This window comes from Protopterus annectens, chromosome 4.part0, assembly GCF_019279795.1.
Source record: "Protopterus annectens isolate FY-2018-M chromosome 4.part0, PAN1.0, whole genome shotgun sequence".
Taxonomy (NCBI): Eukaryota; Metazoa; Chordata; order Ceratodontiformes; family Protopteridae; genus Protopterus; species Protopterus annectens.
Window position 1 is genome coordinate 742,086,096 of NC_056733.1, and position 17,608 is coordinate 742,103,703.

The 17,608-nt window shown below is 39.5% G+C and overlaps 1 protein-coding gene across 1 annotated transcript in view; it reads right to left on the reverse strand.

Annotated features, from left to right (window-relative positions):
• Nucleotides 1-249: 249 nt before the first annotated feature.
• The window catches only part of ARVCF (ARVCF delta catenin family member), a 2,347,833-nt gene continuing 2,330,474 nt past the window's right edge, over nt 250-17,608 (reverse strand). Inside the window, exon 18 of the mRNA XM_044068704.1 lies at nt 250-3,517. The gene's annotated coding sequence lies outside the window, so the exon portion shown is untranslated. The remainder of the gene's footprint in view (nt 3,518-17,608) is intronic.

The following is a 17,608-nucleotide window of genomic DNA, read 5'->3' on the forward strand; positions in this document are numbered from 1 at the left end:
AAAGTCAGGGCATCTAATTAACAAACTATGAATACCAAATAGCACATAACTCTTTCTGTTTCCAGTAGGAATAAGGGAAACTACTCAGAAACACATTTAAAAAAGTGTACAACAAAAATTATAGGAAAGTATAAGCAGGTTATCAGAGACTGTGTAAAGTCTGTAGACTTACTAAACTGCATTGCAAAATTCTGCCACATAAGATAATTTAATTTTACTTCTGGAAAATGGAGAAGTAAGATGTGTGTCCTCTTTCTTTTTTTTTTTTTTTTTTTTTTTGATTATTGGTGATGTTAGTATGTTGGTCATGTAAGACTTGTTTTCTCTGTACTAGACAGATTTAAAAACCATGTGTAATGAGGAAGATTCAGAAAATTGTATAGTAAATCAAGTCTGAAATACCTCGCAACTGTCTATCCAGAATTTTGCCTCGTATTTTTGGTCTGCTCCGCATAAAATTGGTAGTTTTCTGGCAAATCACTGAGGACTGAAGTCACTTAATAATGACACACATTTGATTTTCCGACTTTATAATCTTCAAAAATGCTTACTAATACAAAACCAATCTATTACATTTATAACAGCAATACTTACAATCTGTCACTGTTTTTGGGCCTTTGTTCCCCCATTATTTTAGGCTTTATCCATATTTCTTGCCCTAAGTGATTGAGAGGTATGCCTGAAATTAAGAATATACCTCCAAAAATAGGTGCATCACATGCAGGAGTAAACCAGGCCTGAAAACAGGAATGTTCCTCCAAAACAGGGACAGTTGAGAGTTCTGTATAACCAATCCTCAAGACCAACTTTGATAGTATATTTATTTAATGTCTTTCTTTAAAAATGTTCAGAATTAATTTAGTAACAACCTGATGACAGACTGACGCACTTAAATTTAGATACCAAGAATCTCACCTTATTTGAATGTGGGAAAGGAATCTGAAACAATATGTTTCCATGCTGCAAAAAGAAACCCTGCAGTTCAGTACAGAGACATAGTCAGCCTAATGAAGGATGACTGTCTTATCAACACCTTAATAAAAACATTAAGATTTTGTTCATAAATTTTCTACCACATGACACCAAAACTTCTCTAAACTACACAAACTAAGCCACCGGCCCTTACCAAAAATCATAATGAAGTGTACTGTGGAAGTTAGCTGTTCTGTAGCAAGCTGTACAACAGATAGGAGCAGAGAAAAATATTTAGCAGCACATACAGACGTCTCGGTCTACTCAGTATGTCCATTTTCTACCCAGACAAATATGCTACAGACCCCCCCCCCCAAACACAGCACTAACCAAAAAACTACTACTGAAGCCACTGTACAAGCAAATGAAAAAGAGAGAACCTGGCTGGCTTATCACCACTGTCAATGAATGTCCCTTTTGTCTACTACAGGTATAATTTCATAATCTCCCCATCATGGAAAATCCTTCACTCATCTAAGACCTAGCTATCAGTCCTTTAAAAAAACATTGTCCCTAGGCTGCACAATACTTTCTTCATAATTCAATTGTTTTTTGTGTGTGTGTGTGTGTGTGTGTGTGTGTGTGTGTGTGTGTGACAGACAGTGAGCACTAAGTCTAGTATTCATCCAACTGAATGGTAAATACAATAAGGGTAAAAAAACATACAGCTCTTCCTAGATAACTAAGGGTTGATCCTCCCCACATTATGTCTACTTTTATAATTCAGAAAGTAAACAGCACAAACACCCAGAAATGAGAAAGGCAAGAGTAAACATAAAAATGATAAGCAACAGTGACTTTTTTTCTTATTGTGGATCAATACTTCACAGTTCTGGATACTTAGTCAGCAGGTCGTCTTCTGGAGTCTGTCTGTCCACCTCTTAATAATTAAAAATACTCTTTGCTTCTTTAAACTAATTATAATATTGGCAACTGTTATTTCTTAAACAATATACATATATTTATATACACACATCTGTCAGAACAAGCTCTCATATTTTGGATAAAAGACAATCCTTTCTTAGACAAGTTATACTATGTACAAAATACAATGAAACACTTCAGGCCTTCTTGAAAATGGACATTTTTGTCATCAGATTTTGGTTGATACAGAGAATAACTTCTTGACACATCCAGCCTTATTTATTTAAAGTACATGCTTTCCTAGGCATGCTGACTGGAATCCTAAGTTTTTTTTTTAACAGTGAATACTTACTGAAACCTTGGAAAATAATCTGTGTTTCAGTAAGTAACAAATTCATAAAATTGTTTAAAATGTGTAAAACGTTTGTTCACTTTACAAAGTGGAAAGCCAGGAAAGAAAAGCAAAAGTTGTACTAGGTGTATGCAGAGAAAATGTTTTATACAAAATATATTTCTGTCGGTTTCCTAGAAAGTGTGCAAAAAAATCAAAGAAGCCAACAAAAAGGAGCCCCAGTTTAAGCAAGTCTTTGATGTTACTGGCATGATCATCAGATATGAGTTCAGGAAGCTATGCCACGATGACCAAAGAAAATCAAAGTTGGCACAAATAGATGAATTCCAAAGATGATGTTTCTGAACATCACCTAGTAGTTACATACAAATCCAAAAGGGCAATGAGTTTTTTTTTATCATTTATAACCAGATTATGTTAGCAGATGTCAAAGAAATGGGTTCGGACTCTAAAAGATCAGCAGCCTTCTCTACTCAGGCATACCAGATGAAACAAAGGGTACAGTACTGGGCCAAACAGTTCTGGAGGTGTTTACAACAAACCAACATTAGCGTCCACCACCCTGCTCAGCTTGGCTAACAATGAGCAGAGATTTAAACAATGAAAATTCCAGTAGGTGTACAAGAGTCATAAGCACATACAAATGCATCTATTTGCGCTTGCTGCACACAGCAGTTCAGGGTTTGAGAGGATAACGAGAGCAGTGTATGGCAAGTATCAACGAGACCAGAATAATGTACACAACAAGTCTTGTATGGTGGCCTCTACAGCCTGCAAATCTTCACTTTGTTACACTTTGTTCATAAAAAAGTCTTCCTTTCTTAATTCCAGCAGTGCAACATTCCTTGTACTTACTTTTCATTAAAGAAAAACAGTCCTTCCGATATGCTTCGGCTTTCACAGTTCAAAAAACAAAATCAAAGTGCTAGCACAACTTAAAACAGACTGTTCTCTAATGCAAAATAAGCTGCACTTCTCTTTCCATTTTTGTTTTTAGAAAATTGACTTCCATGTCAAAGTTTCTCCACCGCAAGACCTTCTGTTTTCATACTTTAACATTCTGTGTAAAACCTCACTCTTGTAGTAAAAGCTGACCATGCAGGTAAAATAAAAAAAAGCTGTTTGGGGAAGTTGATTGTATTAATGTGTGTTTTGCTATGTTTGGTGGGAATGTAGTGCAGAAAGCTGGTTTGGTTAAAAGATAAGAAAATCCATGTCTGACTGACTCCATTGTCAATCAAAATGGTATATTGTCTTCAAAAACTGAATGGCAGTGGTGACATATGAGGTTGTAACATCTGTTCTGTAGAAAATATCATGGGTTTAGGTCTGTAAGAGGGAAAGAAAAATAAGTTTAGAATAATGTTTTGTACAATGCTTCTGCTAAATCCAAAACTACTTTCAGTAATGTCTAGGACAAACAATATGATAGACGTGCTCATACTTCAGTCATAACTCATAGCAACAAAACTACTCGACAAATACTTGATGCACAGCTGCATAAGTAAAATTATTTTAATAGGAATACTGGTTAGCCAAAATACCTGTTTTTTTCTAGTTGTTGGTTGCCTCAGTGCCTGCCAACCATTAAGTCTCCCTAACTATAACTGAACCCATTCATTCCTCAAAACAGGGTATCCCTTGCCAGAGGGACCATCAATTTATTTATTTGACATTTGTTGATCGGGAATGTCTGACTGACCTTTTGCCCTTTTTCAGCAGAGACCCGAGGATAAAAGCTCCACAAAGTATTGCATACACCATAAAAATGTTTACAAACAGTACAGTATACATGAGGTAATATAAACATACATTACAATGCTTGGATTCCCACTTGTAGCATGATAGTTTAAAAGGTGTTACTTACAAAAAAAAGGCAAGAAAATATGTTAAAGTCATATGAATATCTCCAATACATAAGGAATTCCCATTTGGAGGGAAAGTAATGACAATTAACTCCGTGTTTAAGATAAAAGTACGAGTACTGTACATCAAATCTTAGTTCTTACAGGCAGCAGCATGTAAATCAGTAATCAGACGCAGAGGGAAAGTTGATAGAGCAGGTGAAAGAAAAAGGTTAAGTGTTAAGAGAAAAAAAGGGGGGTGGCTATGGGTAAGAGAGAGAAAACTAAAGATTTTTTTAATTTATACATAAGAGAGGACAGTAGTAGTAATTAGAATCAAGTGAAATCTGAGAAAGGGAAGTAAGCTAAGTGGGAAAAGAAGGAAGGGAGGTAAATATGAGTAGTGGAGAAATTTAGTGAAAAAAGGTCTTAGGAGTTAGAGTTCTGTGGCTAGAATTAAGTATGAATTGAGAAGGGGCTGTATGCAATGGGGGTCAGGTGATTAAGTTCATGCCGGTTGTGTACAGGAGCAAGTCCAGGTATTAGTAAAGTGGACTTTTAGTAACATTTTAAATGGGTGGGGCTGTGTGATAGATCTGTTTGTTAAAGGTAGCTTATTCCAGTGGATAGAGGAAAGATATTTTAATTATTTTTTTTAATAAAATATTGCTTGCCTACATCACTAACATTTTTTGTCATAGCAGTTTGCATTATTGTACTGTAGAATTAACTAGTATTACTTCTATCTGCAGTTTAAAAAAAGCTCACACTGAAAACATTAAAAAAAAGTCTTCTCAGATTTACCATGGGTTGTTGACTTGCATTGGATGTGGTTAAGCAGTTGCAACTGAACGCCTATACTTATTAACACAAATTTTCTTACAATTGCTCATGACCATGTGGTAAGTAGACAGCAACATTTTTGCAAAACAAAATCCTGTGCATTTCAGTTTAGTAAACTATGTATATACAGTAATGGTTTGGTTCTTCTTTTGGCTTTTCAAAGTTAGGGGTCACCACAGCGGAACTGCGGTCCATTAATGATTGGCAGTAGATTTTTTACGGTGCGGAGGTGCCAGCCCAACACCCAACCTTCAACAAAGGCACATCCATTCACGCATGTCTTTCGAACGCCACTCGACTGCGGGGAGGACATGCAAACTCCACACAGAAGGCACTCTAGCCAAGAATCAAATGGAAGAACCTCTTGCTGTGAGGCGACAACGCTACTGCTGCACCACCACGGCATACATGTATATACATTAATAGTAAGCTACTAAAAACATTCCTGCTCAATAAAAATAGTTATTTGCTGGCCAGCATTCATATGCTCTCCTTTCTGCTGTGTTATCTTCTTTAGAAATGCTGGTTAGAGGCAAAGGGCTGCATATACAGCTGACACTATCTTGTTCTGTTTGGTTATGTACATGAATGTCAGACAGCCCTACATCCTTTTACACAGGAGCAAGTCATGTGATACATGGAAGAAAGAAAAAGTAGTTTTGTGAGGTACCACCATAAAGGCAGATGGTCAAATTGGCATTTCTTTCACAATGTTCGTCAGTACAGCCCACACTTTAGGCAGTCTGCTGGCTGGCACAGTGCTTTTCAAAGGCATTGATGAGATACAGCCCAAGGATGGTGACTGGCTGCAAATATAATATATGCAAATCCAGTCCTGCCCTTCTAATTTCAAACTGCAGGGATTGGAACCTAAACCTGTATGCTCACCTAAATTATTAATAAAAGACAGAAATGTAAGAAGCCAGAAAAAGAGGATTTCATCAACTTCAAAATGTATGTTATTTCAGTCTCTATCACTAATATAGTATATAAAGATGGTTTACTATCACAATCTTGGAAGCCCGCAATCTTGAAAATCATAATCCTGAAAACATAATATTGAAAGACAACTGTTGAAGCCAACAATGTGTAAACATCTTGATACCAAATTCCCCAACCATTACGAACCTAGAAACAAGCCCTAACATGGGTCCCGCAGAAGGTGTGGAACCAAGAATGAGTGCTAACATGGTAAGTCCAGGAGTTTGATATTGTGGCTCTCAGCATTTTGGTCTTTTGATACTATGGTCTCAGGATAATGATTTTTAAGACTGTGGACTTCAAGACTGTAAAAGTAGACTGAGAAAGAAGTTGTCTCTCTCTAGATTAGCAATAAATAGTCTGTTCTGGTGTGTCACATGAGGTTCCTCTTCAGTATATAACCATTCTGATTCTGTTCCACTGAAGAGCAGAGATGAAGAAATAGTGTAAAAGTCTGTAACCTTTATGCTTTCTCTATCTGACATTATGGCCTCTTCTAGGGAAAAAGCTAATCCACCATACTGTCATTTTAGCTGCATACAAGTAAGACTAGGTCAGAAAGGTCTCAACCAAAATTCACACAGCTCAACTAACACAATGTTTTCCTGCAAATACCACTTTTTCAGTCAAATGCCAAACCATCACGTTGTGGTGGCAGAACACAGGCTTAGCTAGGCTGGGTATCACCATCTACTGGATTTCCTATCCAGTGCAGCAGCAGAAATAATCACATAAAACATTCTCACATGGAGGACACAAAATAGAAAGTGGGGAAACAGAAACCACTGTGAAGCCATGGACAATTCAATCATGTATTTTAAGATGAGTATTTCACACATTTGTGCTATATCACCGACCCAAACCTTTTAGTGCCTACCTGGAGGCATACCAAGCAATGAATCTGTAAGCCACCTGGTGGCTTAGTCAGCATCTCTTGGTCAACTGTCATAACAAAACCACCTCTGTCCTTAAATATCAAAGCCTGCTTGCCTTCTGAAGAAACTTCTGAATCAGCAGAAGAGGGGGATAGGCATAAAGGAGAGCTTGTGGGCAATTGTGCACCGCAGCATCACTTGGGGACTCCCCCAGATGGGGGACCAAAGTGAAGAACTCCCTGCACTTGCTGTTAAGGGGAGTGACAAAAAGGTCACAGCAAGGGTGACCCCAGTGGTTGAAGATCATGTTCGCCTCTGACTGATTGAGGGACCACTCGTGCGGAATCAGGATAAATCTTTTGAGTCTGTCCGCCAGCTTGTTGGTTTTCCCCAGAATGTGAGTTGCATCCAGAAGGTGGTCCAAAGATATTGCTCTCTCCCCACACCCTCATGGACTCTCTGCACAAATGGCATGAATGGGTTCCTCCTTATTTGTTGATGTACCAGACTATAGACATGTTTTCTGTGTGAACTGCAATGGTCCCAAAGGGAGAGCATCCTGAAAGGCTTGAACATTAGAAGAACTGCTGTCATCTCAAGGACACTGATATGCATCCTGGTCTCCAGAGGGGACCACGTGCCTCAGACCATCTTCCCCTTGTAATGACCCCACCACAACTGGGAAGTGTCCGTGGTCACTGTGGCTACTGGAGGGGGAATAGAGAAGAGTCTGCCTAAACAGAGGTCATCTGATTGAATCTACCAGTGAATATGATGTTTGCAGAATGGTGTCAGTCCTGAGAACAGCCAGAGGTTGGTAAGAGTTTTGACCATTGTACTGCTAATGTCCATTGAAGAACTAGCATCAAGAACCTCACCAGAGGAACTAACAAGATCACTGCTGACATCGACACAAGGACTTGTAAGATTAGACGTGCAGGGGAGGAAAGGTGAGATAACAGTTCTCGGACTTGATTCCTCAGTGTTGTAATGTTGTGAGGGGGAAGAGAAGCTATTTGATCTGTTGCATTTCATATCATCCCTATGAAATCTAGGTTCTGCATAGGAGTCAGATTAGACTTGTCTAAATTTATAGTGATGCCCAGTGAGTGTAACATTTGAATCAGGTAATCTGTGGCTTGCAGAAGTGGATGCCTTGTGGGGATGGTGAGGAGCCAGTTGTCTAAGTATGGAAATATCTGGAATCCTTTGAGTCTTATGTGAGCTGCAACCACTGTCATGCATGTCGGTGAGCTCAAAGGGCAGTGCAATGAACTGAAAGTGACTGGCTCTGAGCCAAAAGCGCATGTATCTCCTGGAGTGCCTGTCTATTTTGATATCATAGTATGCATCACTGAGATTTACTGAGCACATCCAATTGTCCTTGCGCAATAGGGGCAGAATGGACTGAACAGCAACCATTCGGAATCTCAACTTCTTTACATTAAGGTTCAAATTTCTTATTGGGTCCCCTGCCTTTTTTGGCACTGAAAGAAGTGGGAGTAAGTTTGAATCTTCTTTGTTCAGTCACGACCTGTTGGATGACTCATTTTTGCAGCAAGTTTTGAATTTGTTCATCTGACTGCTCCCTCTGACTGGGTGGAACATTGGGGAGTTTATTGCTGATGTTTGGAGGGGTAAGGAAAAAGGGAATGTAGTAACCCCTGGACATTTAGAACCTATGAATTGTTTAAGTATGTCCAGGTTTCTGGGTGTATGGAAAGTCAACACCTCATTGCCTCCAGAGATGGGCAGTCAGGCAGTTCTTCACAAGCACTCATAGAGCTTGTCAGGGAATGTGTCTCTGAAGCCCTAGTTCTGCAGACCCTCTCTGCCTCTAGGGCGATGTCGACTATTAAACCCTCCCTCCTCTTCCTCTAGAGGATGGCTCTGTGTGCGGGTCCTGGAAAGACCCTTGGGATTTATGGAACCACATTTTCTTGCCTCCATGCTGGTTCCTCAAAAAAGGACGTCTGAGGCATAGAAAACTTGTTTCGAATGGCAAAAAGGGTCTTCCCATCCTTTTTCCTACAGGTGAGTGTATCTCTAACAGAAGGCCCAAACAATGATAAGCCATCAAAAAGGGCACTAAAAAAGGATGGGTAAGGGTTCCACAAAATCACAATCTCATCCAGGTATATCTCCTTAGGGATAGGCCTGAACCAGCAGCCCATGAGGTACCTTCTTCTGTATGGGAGATTAGCCTCATTGAGGAGTTAGCAATGGATGACAGAGTGGCTAGCTTGGGAGAAAGTTTCTTAAGCTCCTCCACAGGCATGGACTCAGACAAAGAAACTGAGAGTTCTTTGATCAGTTCTCCCTGAAATCAGGTAAAATGAGCTAGATAATTTAACAACTGCAGTGCAAAAGTGGCTGAGGCATAAATGTGCTTTCCAACCCTGTTCAATGCTCTAGGCTCCTTGTTAGGCAGATGGACACAGGCACTTTCCTCTGCCAGTTCTTTCTTAGTGGCCTCCACCACCACAATGGCATCAAAAACAGGGCCCTTACTCTGCTGTTTCCTGTTAGATGGTGGGACCAGGAACCTATTAAGGTATTTTGGAATAGGCTCAATGGTATCCAGTTCCATCCATGCCTGGCAGGAAACCAGATCAATGGGGTCATTCATCTGGGGGGGGTCACCCAGAACACAGATGGGCCAGCCCCAAAGGCCTCCAAGAACACTGACTCCTCAGAAGAAGGAGGTTGAACAGGCCACCCACCTTTCTGCTTCAGGATCTCTAGAATGTCTCCCAAGGAGACGTCATCAAGTGGAGATCAAGGGGGTCCTTCTCCCTCATCAAAGCCAGTGTCTTCAGTTAATGACTCCATCTGGGAGTTGATGCGTTTACCTTTGCACATCATCTTCTGGGGGACTCCCTCTGTGGGGTACTCAGGGAAATTATCAGATGAAGGGGATCCTTTCTGGGCAAGAAAATCCTAGAGACTCCTCAGGGTAGGTTGGCTTGGGACAGAATGAGTAGGCTCAATACCACGACCCAAAGGGGGTACGAGGGTAGGCTGCAGGACATGAGATGACAGTTCTCTATTAAGGAAGAATACCCTTTCCACTACTTAGAAAGTCAACAGACCCAGGGAAGCCCTCTCCACCACAATCAGAGCCAAAGCAATGAAGGGAAGGCAGCCAGGACTCACTCCAGATCTATGGCCTAAACAGGGAATCAAAACCCAAGCTGTTGAGAGCAAAAGCACCCAGAGGAAAGGATGGCTCTGACAAGGACAGAGCTGACCCTATTCCCCATGACCTTGCACCGACATCTGGTCTCAGAGGTCCACTCTGCTCCTAAAGAATAGAAACAAGTCTGATCAGGAGCATCACTGGAGTCAAGGAAGGTGGTTTCCCCCGGCAATAAAGCTGGCACTCTTGGGAGTCCTGAAACCTATAACTCTGAAGCTGAGGGTTGGATTGGAGAAGAAGTTCTGATGGTGTTGGCTGGAGAGCTCACTGATCCAACAGAGGATGAAGCAGACACTACCCTATCTGAATCTGTCCATGTCTGCCTTGGACCAGCTTCTAGAAGACCTGGAAAAAGCCAATGAGGGAGGTCTGGAGTGCTTCAATTTAGGTGAAGGAGATTTTCCTAACCAGCTTGGGGACTTGCTCTGAGCTCTTGGATCTGACATGAGAGCTGAAGAAGAAGAAGGAGGTGACAGTATAATTACCTCAGTCAGATCCGTGGAAGATTGTGGATGTATAAGGTGGTAGTTTTCTTTGGATCCATGTTGGTCAGATCTGAAATTTTCTTCAATTTGTTTTTTGTCACCATGAGGTCTTTCAGGGAAGCAGAGAGAGACCTCTTCTTAGCCTCCTTGGAAGAAGAGGATGAAGCCATGGAGGGGTCTGAGCCTTGGAAGCAGAAGAAGGAAGTAGACCCCTTAATATAACTTTGTTGCATCTATCTGTGAATGCATGCAGGTTAAAAGACACACAAACCTCACAAGAAACTTTAAGGTGATCAGCAACAGTAGACACACTCCTTGTGGGCATCTGGGTTGGAGAACTTGTGGCCACAATCCTGGAGAGGGTTTGTCAGACAAACTCCTGTCAGAATTGAACTGTCACTAAAGCCCACCAAAAATGAACACACGTGTACGTATACACACACACACGTCACTAAAGCCCACCAAAAATGAACACACGTGTACATACACACACACACACACACACACACACACACACACACACACACACACATAATGTTTTAGCACTGAAATCAAGACTTCCAATACAAAAACTATCTTTTTTTTTTTTAACTGCAGGTTAAGGAGAGAGAAAGCAAAACTATACCAGCATGAACTAAAAGGTGCTACTACACACAACTACCTGTCTAAAATCCTATAAAGGGGGAAAATAGGAAGCGAAAGATAATGAGGGTGGAGAAGGCAAGAAAAATCACTTGCAGAAAATGTTGAAAAGAACAATTTGTACTTATCCAGCCAAAAGAGAGCACTGATCCATGTCTGATCACTGAAGCAGCAAATGAGATCTGAGGTGCTGGGGTGGTGTAGTGCATTATGGGTAAAGGGAAGAGCTTGACAGTCAGATCCAAGTCTGGAAAATGTGGCTGAGACAGATCCGAGGATTGGATCCAAGATCCAATTGTGAGGAGGAATGAAGACGACAACATCAGATTTTGTAGTTTTCTGGCAAAATTCTGGGATGATTTCAGGACTAAAGCCGTTAAATAATAACATACATTTGAGTTTCAGACTTCATATCCTTCAGAAAGTGCATGCTAACTCAAATCTTGTTATTCTAGCAACTTACTACATTTATAGGAGAAATATTCAACATTTGTCCCCCTGTTACTTCAGGCTTTGTCCAGATTTCTTGCACTAAGAGGTTGAGATGTATGATTTTACATCCCAAAAAGACATTAAACTGTCTCAAGATGTTCCACAACACTGAAATGTTCTTTTCTCATTTTATCAGGTACAAAATAATATTGTCTGCAATAAAGCCAACTTTTCTTGATTACCATACCAATTATATCCTTGAATGTCTGAGTCCCTTATCTTCTTTTACCAATGACTAAATATAAAGAAAATAACAAAGGGGAAAGAGGATGCCCCTGCCTGGGTCCTCTGTTCAGACAAAACTTGTCAGAAAGGAACCCTCATACTTTAATTTTTGCCTCTGATCCCTTACATATCCTCCTAATTAATTTACTATTTTATCAGGGAGTGCAAATGCATCCATTGCCCTCCTAATAAAATCCCAACTAAGTCTGTTGAATGTGTTTTCTGCATCAAGACCCACCAGCAAAAGGAGTATTTTCTTACACTCTGCTTCTCTCTGGATCATTGTTCTATTAGTGTTGTCAAATTTTTGCCTCCCCTCCACAAAACCATATCTATTATATACATATTATAGACATAAACATTTTATAATCTCCTTTCAGCTCATCCCGGTTAGGAGTTGCCACAGCGGAACAACTGTCCACAGAACGATTGGCAATGGAGTGTTACGGTGTCGAGTTGCCAGCCCGGTGCCCAACCTTCCACAGAAGGCACACACACATGCACACAAACACACACACCTAGGGCCAATTGAGAGTGTCCAATCCACCTACAGCATGTCTTTGGGATGTGGGAGGAAACTGAAGCACCTGAAGGAAACCCACGTGACCACAGGGAGGACATGCCCAGCTGAGAATCGAACCAGAGAACCTCTTGCTGTGAGGTGGCAACGTTAACCGTTGCACCACTGAGGCCACCCAAACACTTTATAATCATGGTTTAAGATTGAAACAGGACAACATTAGGCTGGATCTGAGGGGTCTTCACCGTTTTTAGGTAATACAATCACTACAGCTTTCTTCTAGAATGCTGGTGCTTCCCCTCTTTTTAAAATACTGTCAAAACCCTCCAGACCTTTATCAATGTCTTCCCTCCTAACTTCTAAAGTTACACTAGAATGCCATCTATTCCTGGAGACTTTCCTGCAGACTGATTGTACTTCACAATTTTTATCTCATCTCCTCCTATCTTAACTGTTAATTCATCTACCTCTATCTAACCTTGGCATACTTAAATGCTCTAGAAATATTTCCATTTGTGATTTTTTCCTCATTTCTGCATTCCTCTGCTTTATTCAAATTTTCATAAAATTTCCAAAATATCTCTAATACTTCTCTGGTGATTTTGCTTGTTATAAGCAACAACCCTTTACTTTCTGTTGAGTAAGCCATTGTGTTCTGCATTACTATAAAAAAAAAACAGTTAAATAGCAATCTTTCTAAACTCCTGCATATTACCTGGATATTCCCTTATTTTCTCTTTAGCACTCTGTAGATGCACCTCTTATTTTTCTGTGAGATTCCCCTTATCCGGCTATACTTTAACCATTGTCAGGCCCTCTAAATAATTCTTGTTACTTCTTAACCATATCTTTTGTTTATTTATACCCTATTTTTAAACTCCACTTTCATTTTATCCCACTCATTATCTATAACTTCTGAAGAAATTTATACCTTCCTTAAAACCTCTTGAATAATTTTCTCTATCCATTCTTTAAATTCCTCTCTTTTTTTACAGGTACATGGGGATGCACGAGTGTCTCGTAGTTACTTCATTACTATGCATTTTTATCTTAGTTGTTATTGGTGCTTTATCTGAAATAGTTATTGGATGTATGTTAAAGCTTTCAATTGAATGCATATGTTCCAGTGAAATATAATTTCAGTCTTGTATAGCCCAGTTATTATACTCTGGGGAATAATATGTAAAGTCTCTCAGAGTTCATACTAATGAACTCTTCAAATATTTACCCAATTTCTTTTCAGAAATGTATCTTCTTTTGTTATATTTTCCCTTCTAGGTTCCCAAATACACTCTCACTATTGTAAATCAAATTCCCGTCTCCATCTATAAGTAATATTTCCTGCTGACAGCTGATTATTTCTCCCCAAAGATTCTTAAGCTCCATAAAAGTAGTTTTAGGTGGAATATAAAAATATGCCAGTGTATTCCTCCTCCTTTGCCAGTAGCCCCATTCTATCACAGATCTACTATTACTGCCTTTTTTACAGATCTACTATTGCTGCCTTTTTTCTTCATCTATCACTACTGGAGCTCCTTTATCTCCCCTTTTCCTTTGTCCCTAATTCACCGTTGAACATCCCTCCTGAAATCTATTCTTTATCGAATTCACATGTTCACTTCTTTCTAAATGTGTCTCCTGTAGCACTGCTTTTTGCACTCTGCATTTCTTAATATATCCCACACAAGATGTGGTATTTTTATCACTGACAGGACCTTTATCCAAAACAGCCAAGCAGTTCCGATATCTGGGCATCTGTCTCAGTTCCCATCTCTCTCCTTTATTCACCACCGTTCAGTGCTTTAGAGGCTAAAAATGCTCAAGTTGCTTAGTGTTACAGATCACTAGGGTCTTTAATCCTGAGTCAAAGGCAGCCAATGCCTCCAAATTTTACAGGTGGAAATATAAAGTCCCTCATTATTTCTGCCTCTTCCATCGAGAACCAATCTGCGTTTCAGATTACTGGTAATAAGCTCTACAGATGCACTGTTGTCTCTCTCATAATGATGAATATCAGTACACTCTGGGTAGAGTCAGACAGTATGTGGTGAAGGAAAAGTTGGATTAGCTATAAGCCTTTTAACTTTTAAACTAATAAATCAAAGTTTTTCCCTTTTCCTTACGAGTGCATCTACTCACCTCATACCTATAACTTAAGCTTTGGAGCTTATAAAGCAGGCAGTCTCTCTTTTCTTAAAACTAGTATGAAAAATGACAGGGTCTTCTCACACTTTGAACTCTGCATGATCTCAAATTTAAATGAATTAGGCCTAAACTGCTACTGTCTTAGGAAAAGGTGCGAAGGCATTAGTTACTGAAACATGCTTACTTTACACTGTATTCCCTACCTGCTCTTTGCTCCCGTTCTAAAACATCAGTGGCTGGTCCTCCTTTTGGCATGATGATAGCATTTTGAATTTCTCACACTACCAGTCTAAAAGCAGTTACCTACTTTGTATAAGGATACATTCCCTGTATTTATTGCTTTAACTTGCATCTCATTTTTCTTTTTTGATTTTGAGAACAGGAAAAGAATGCTTTGATAAGTTTTACCCCCAAATTTTCTGAAATCTTGCCCCATTGCAATTCTGCACCATTACAGTACTTGTAAGACTCACTTATCAGGTTGACTTTAATTTGCAAGCCATATCAAAAGTCCTTAAAAAGTATGTAATTTGTTATAGGCTTAAATGGCCTTTGAACTTTGACCACTTGTTTTAACCTTTAGCATTAGATCTGCTTATGCATTAGTTTTTTTCTTTTTTAGTGTAAATGGCCTGTCAATGCATTAATACTTTTTTAATGTTTTTTTATGTTAATTGCCTAAATGCGCTAGCGTTTTGTGGCTAAAACACATTTTAAAAGCTATACTTGTTAGCTTATTTACTGCACAAAGTTTTCTCAACACTGATTTATTGACTTTACATATGGGCATTTTATGTTTCTGGCCATGTTTATTTTTTTTTATTTATTTTTTACCTTGCAATCAGTGATTAGGTCAGGGATCTGGTTTCTACCACAGGAATGTTTTGCTTGCGCTCTGTCGGTGCTTGATTTTTTTTTGTTTATTTTTAAAGACATATACCGGGGGGTTCTACATTCTGCATAAGCAAAGGACAAGTAGACATCTTAAGTGGCCATTTGTGCTTCCCACTTGGTATAGTTTCATGATGATAATTAAGGTTACTTATTATCACACTGGGTTGAAACAGCACATCAAGACTCTGCCATGCTGCACCCAGGGCTCCAGGACACTGACATACAGACTGGGGCTTTGTCTGTAACCATATGCCCTGGGTTACTTTATCCTTAACAATGCAACCCCACCCCAGGGTAGAGGCATCAATGGTTACTACAGTGGGTGGGAATTTAAAACAGACTGTTCAGAGTTACATTTGTAGTATGCAGCCACCATTGTAAATCTTGATCTGATGGCACAATGGATCTGTTGTTTCAGGAGACCTACTCTCCACTAGTTCTATCCATGGCACTGCCATGAATGTGAAGTCCATTTGCAATCAGCCTGGGATCATTACTGATGTGCTGTGCAATGTTAACTTCCCCTATATAGCGGAGACATGGCTGGACAAAAACTTTAATCCACACCTAATGGCAGCTGTACCCATTCCAGAATCTCTATTATTCAGTGCCCTAAACACAGTAGGATTGGGTGAGGGAGATGCTATACCTGTCAACAAATATGACTGAAATCACAGGTTTTTATTCAGCTCAACACCTGAAATTTTACCAGGCTACTTAGCCCTATCCATTTATTTATAATATTCTGCCTCACATTCAAACCTCTTACAGCAAGAAATTTGGACAAAGCTATAAATAAAAGTGGGACAAAAGCCCACAAATAGGGACAATTTTTTTTAAATGTTGCTCTTACAAACTTATAAAGTTGATAGAATAACAGGTTTTGCATTAGCATGTGTTTTTTGAAGAGTATGAAGTCTGCAATTCAAATGTCTGTCATTATTTTCTAACTTTAATCTGTAATGATTTGCCACTAATTTGCCAGAAAACCACAACTTTATGAAAAACGAACCAAAAATATGAGGCCAAAATCTGGATATTCTGTAAAAATCTGTACAGTTGAGAGGTATGCTTTACATGTTGCTCTCCAAATCTCAGGCATGTAACTCAAAAGTGGGGGACCATTAAAGAAACAGCACATACGAGGACAAATAAATCTCCAGTTTACATCTACCACTAGACAGAGAGAAGGAAGGTGTGTGTGTTGATAAGGGTGGAGCTGTGCATGCAAACCTATTGCTATGGTAAGTGCATAACATTTGTATCTGTGAAGAGGAGGTCAATCTTCAATAACCAGAAGGATCGAGCTCCAAAGGTTATCCTTCTGGGTGGCCTTTATGGGAACATACCCTTGGTCAATGTGGATTAAAGGAAAACAGACTTGGATATCACATCCAGCTTGTAATGTCTTGCAAAAGTAGTCAGTGAATTCCATACACCAGTTGTGCAAACATTACATAATGATGCAATCCCGAGAAAGGCTAGGAGTTGGCCAGTGCTCCAGTTCCGTCTGCTGTAGGCAGACTGGGCCGTGTTTTGCTACATTTTTCATACAAAAACTTGATTCAGGAATTAAACCTCTTTGCCAAAGTAAATAGAGTTTGATGTTTTATGTCATATTTTTCATTTATTCTCTGTTGTATACACTTAGCCAAAGTAGCATTTGCAGTTTTAGATCCCAATTTCTTTTAGAAAATGAGACACAGTTGAGAATCTTTCCTTACTGATTTGGTTCTGTCCACATAAAATCTGAGCTGTCTGCAGATGCCCGTGCTAAGTAATAGGTATTCACCTGTGTTACAATAGTTAGGAAAGAAGAAAGGTAGACTCCTCTGATAAAATGAAGTCTGTCTCAGTGAGTACCTTAGGCATAAAGGTAGTATTAGATCCCAGTGACACACTCTCCTTATGGAAAACAAGACAGGCAGATTTTATACTCAAGGCCTGTAATTCAGAGATCTTCTTATCATAGGTAATGACTACAAGAAAAAGAAGCCTCCAAAACTTCAGCTTCAGCCACAGGTCCCAAATTAGTAAGAGTAAACTTTTCTACAAAGTACAAGTCCCATAAAGAAACAGGAATCCAGAAAGGAGGATAGTTAGTAAATGTACAACATAAGAATGATTTGCAAACCTTTCAAGAAGCCAAAAATAAGAAGAGCTGGTACATTAGTGTAAGTTAGATATGGATGACTGCTGAAATTTAACAGATTACTACCTTAGGTCTGTGTCACAAACTGGAAAGGGTCATTTAAAACTACAGACAATAGAGCCG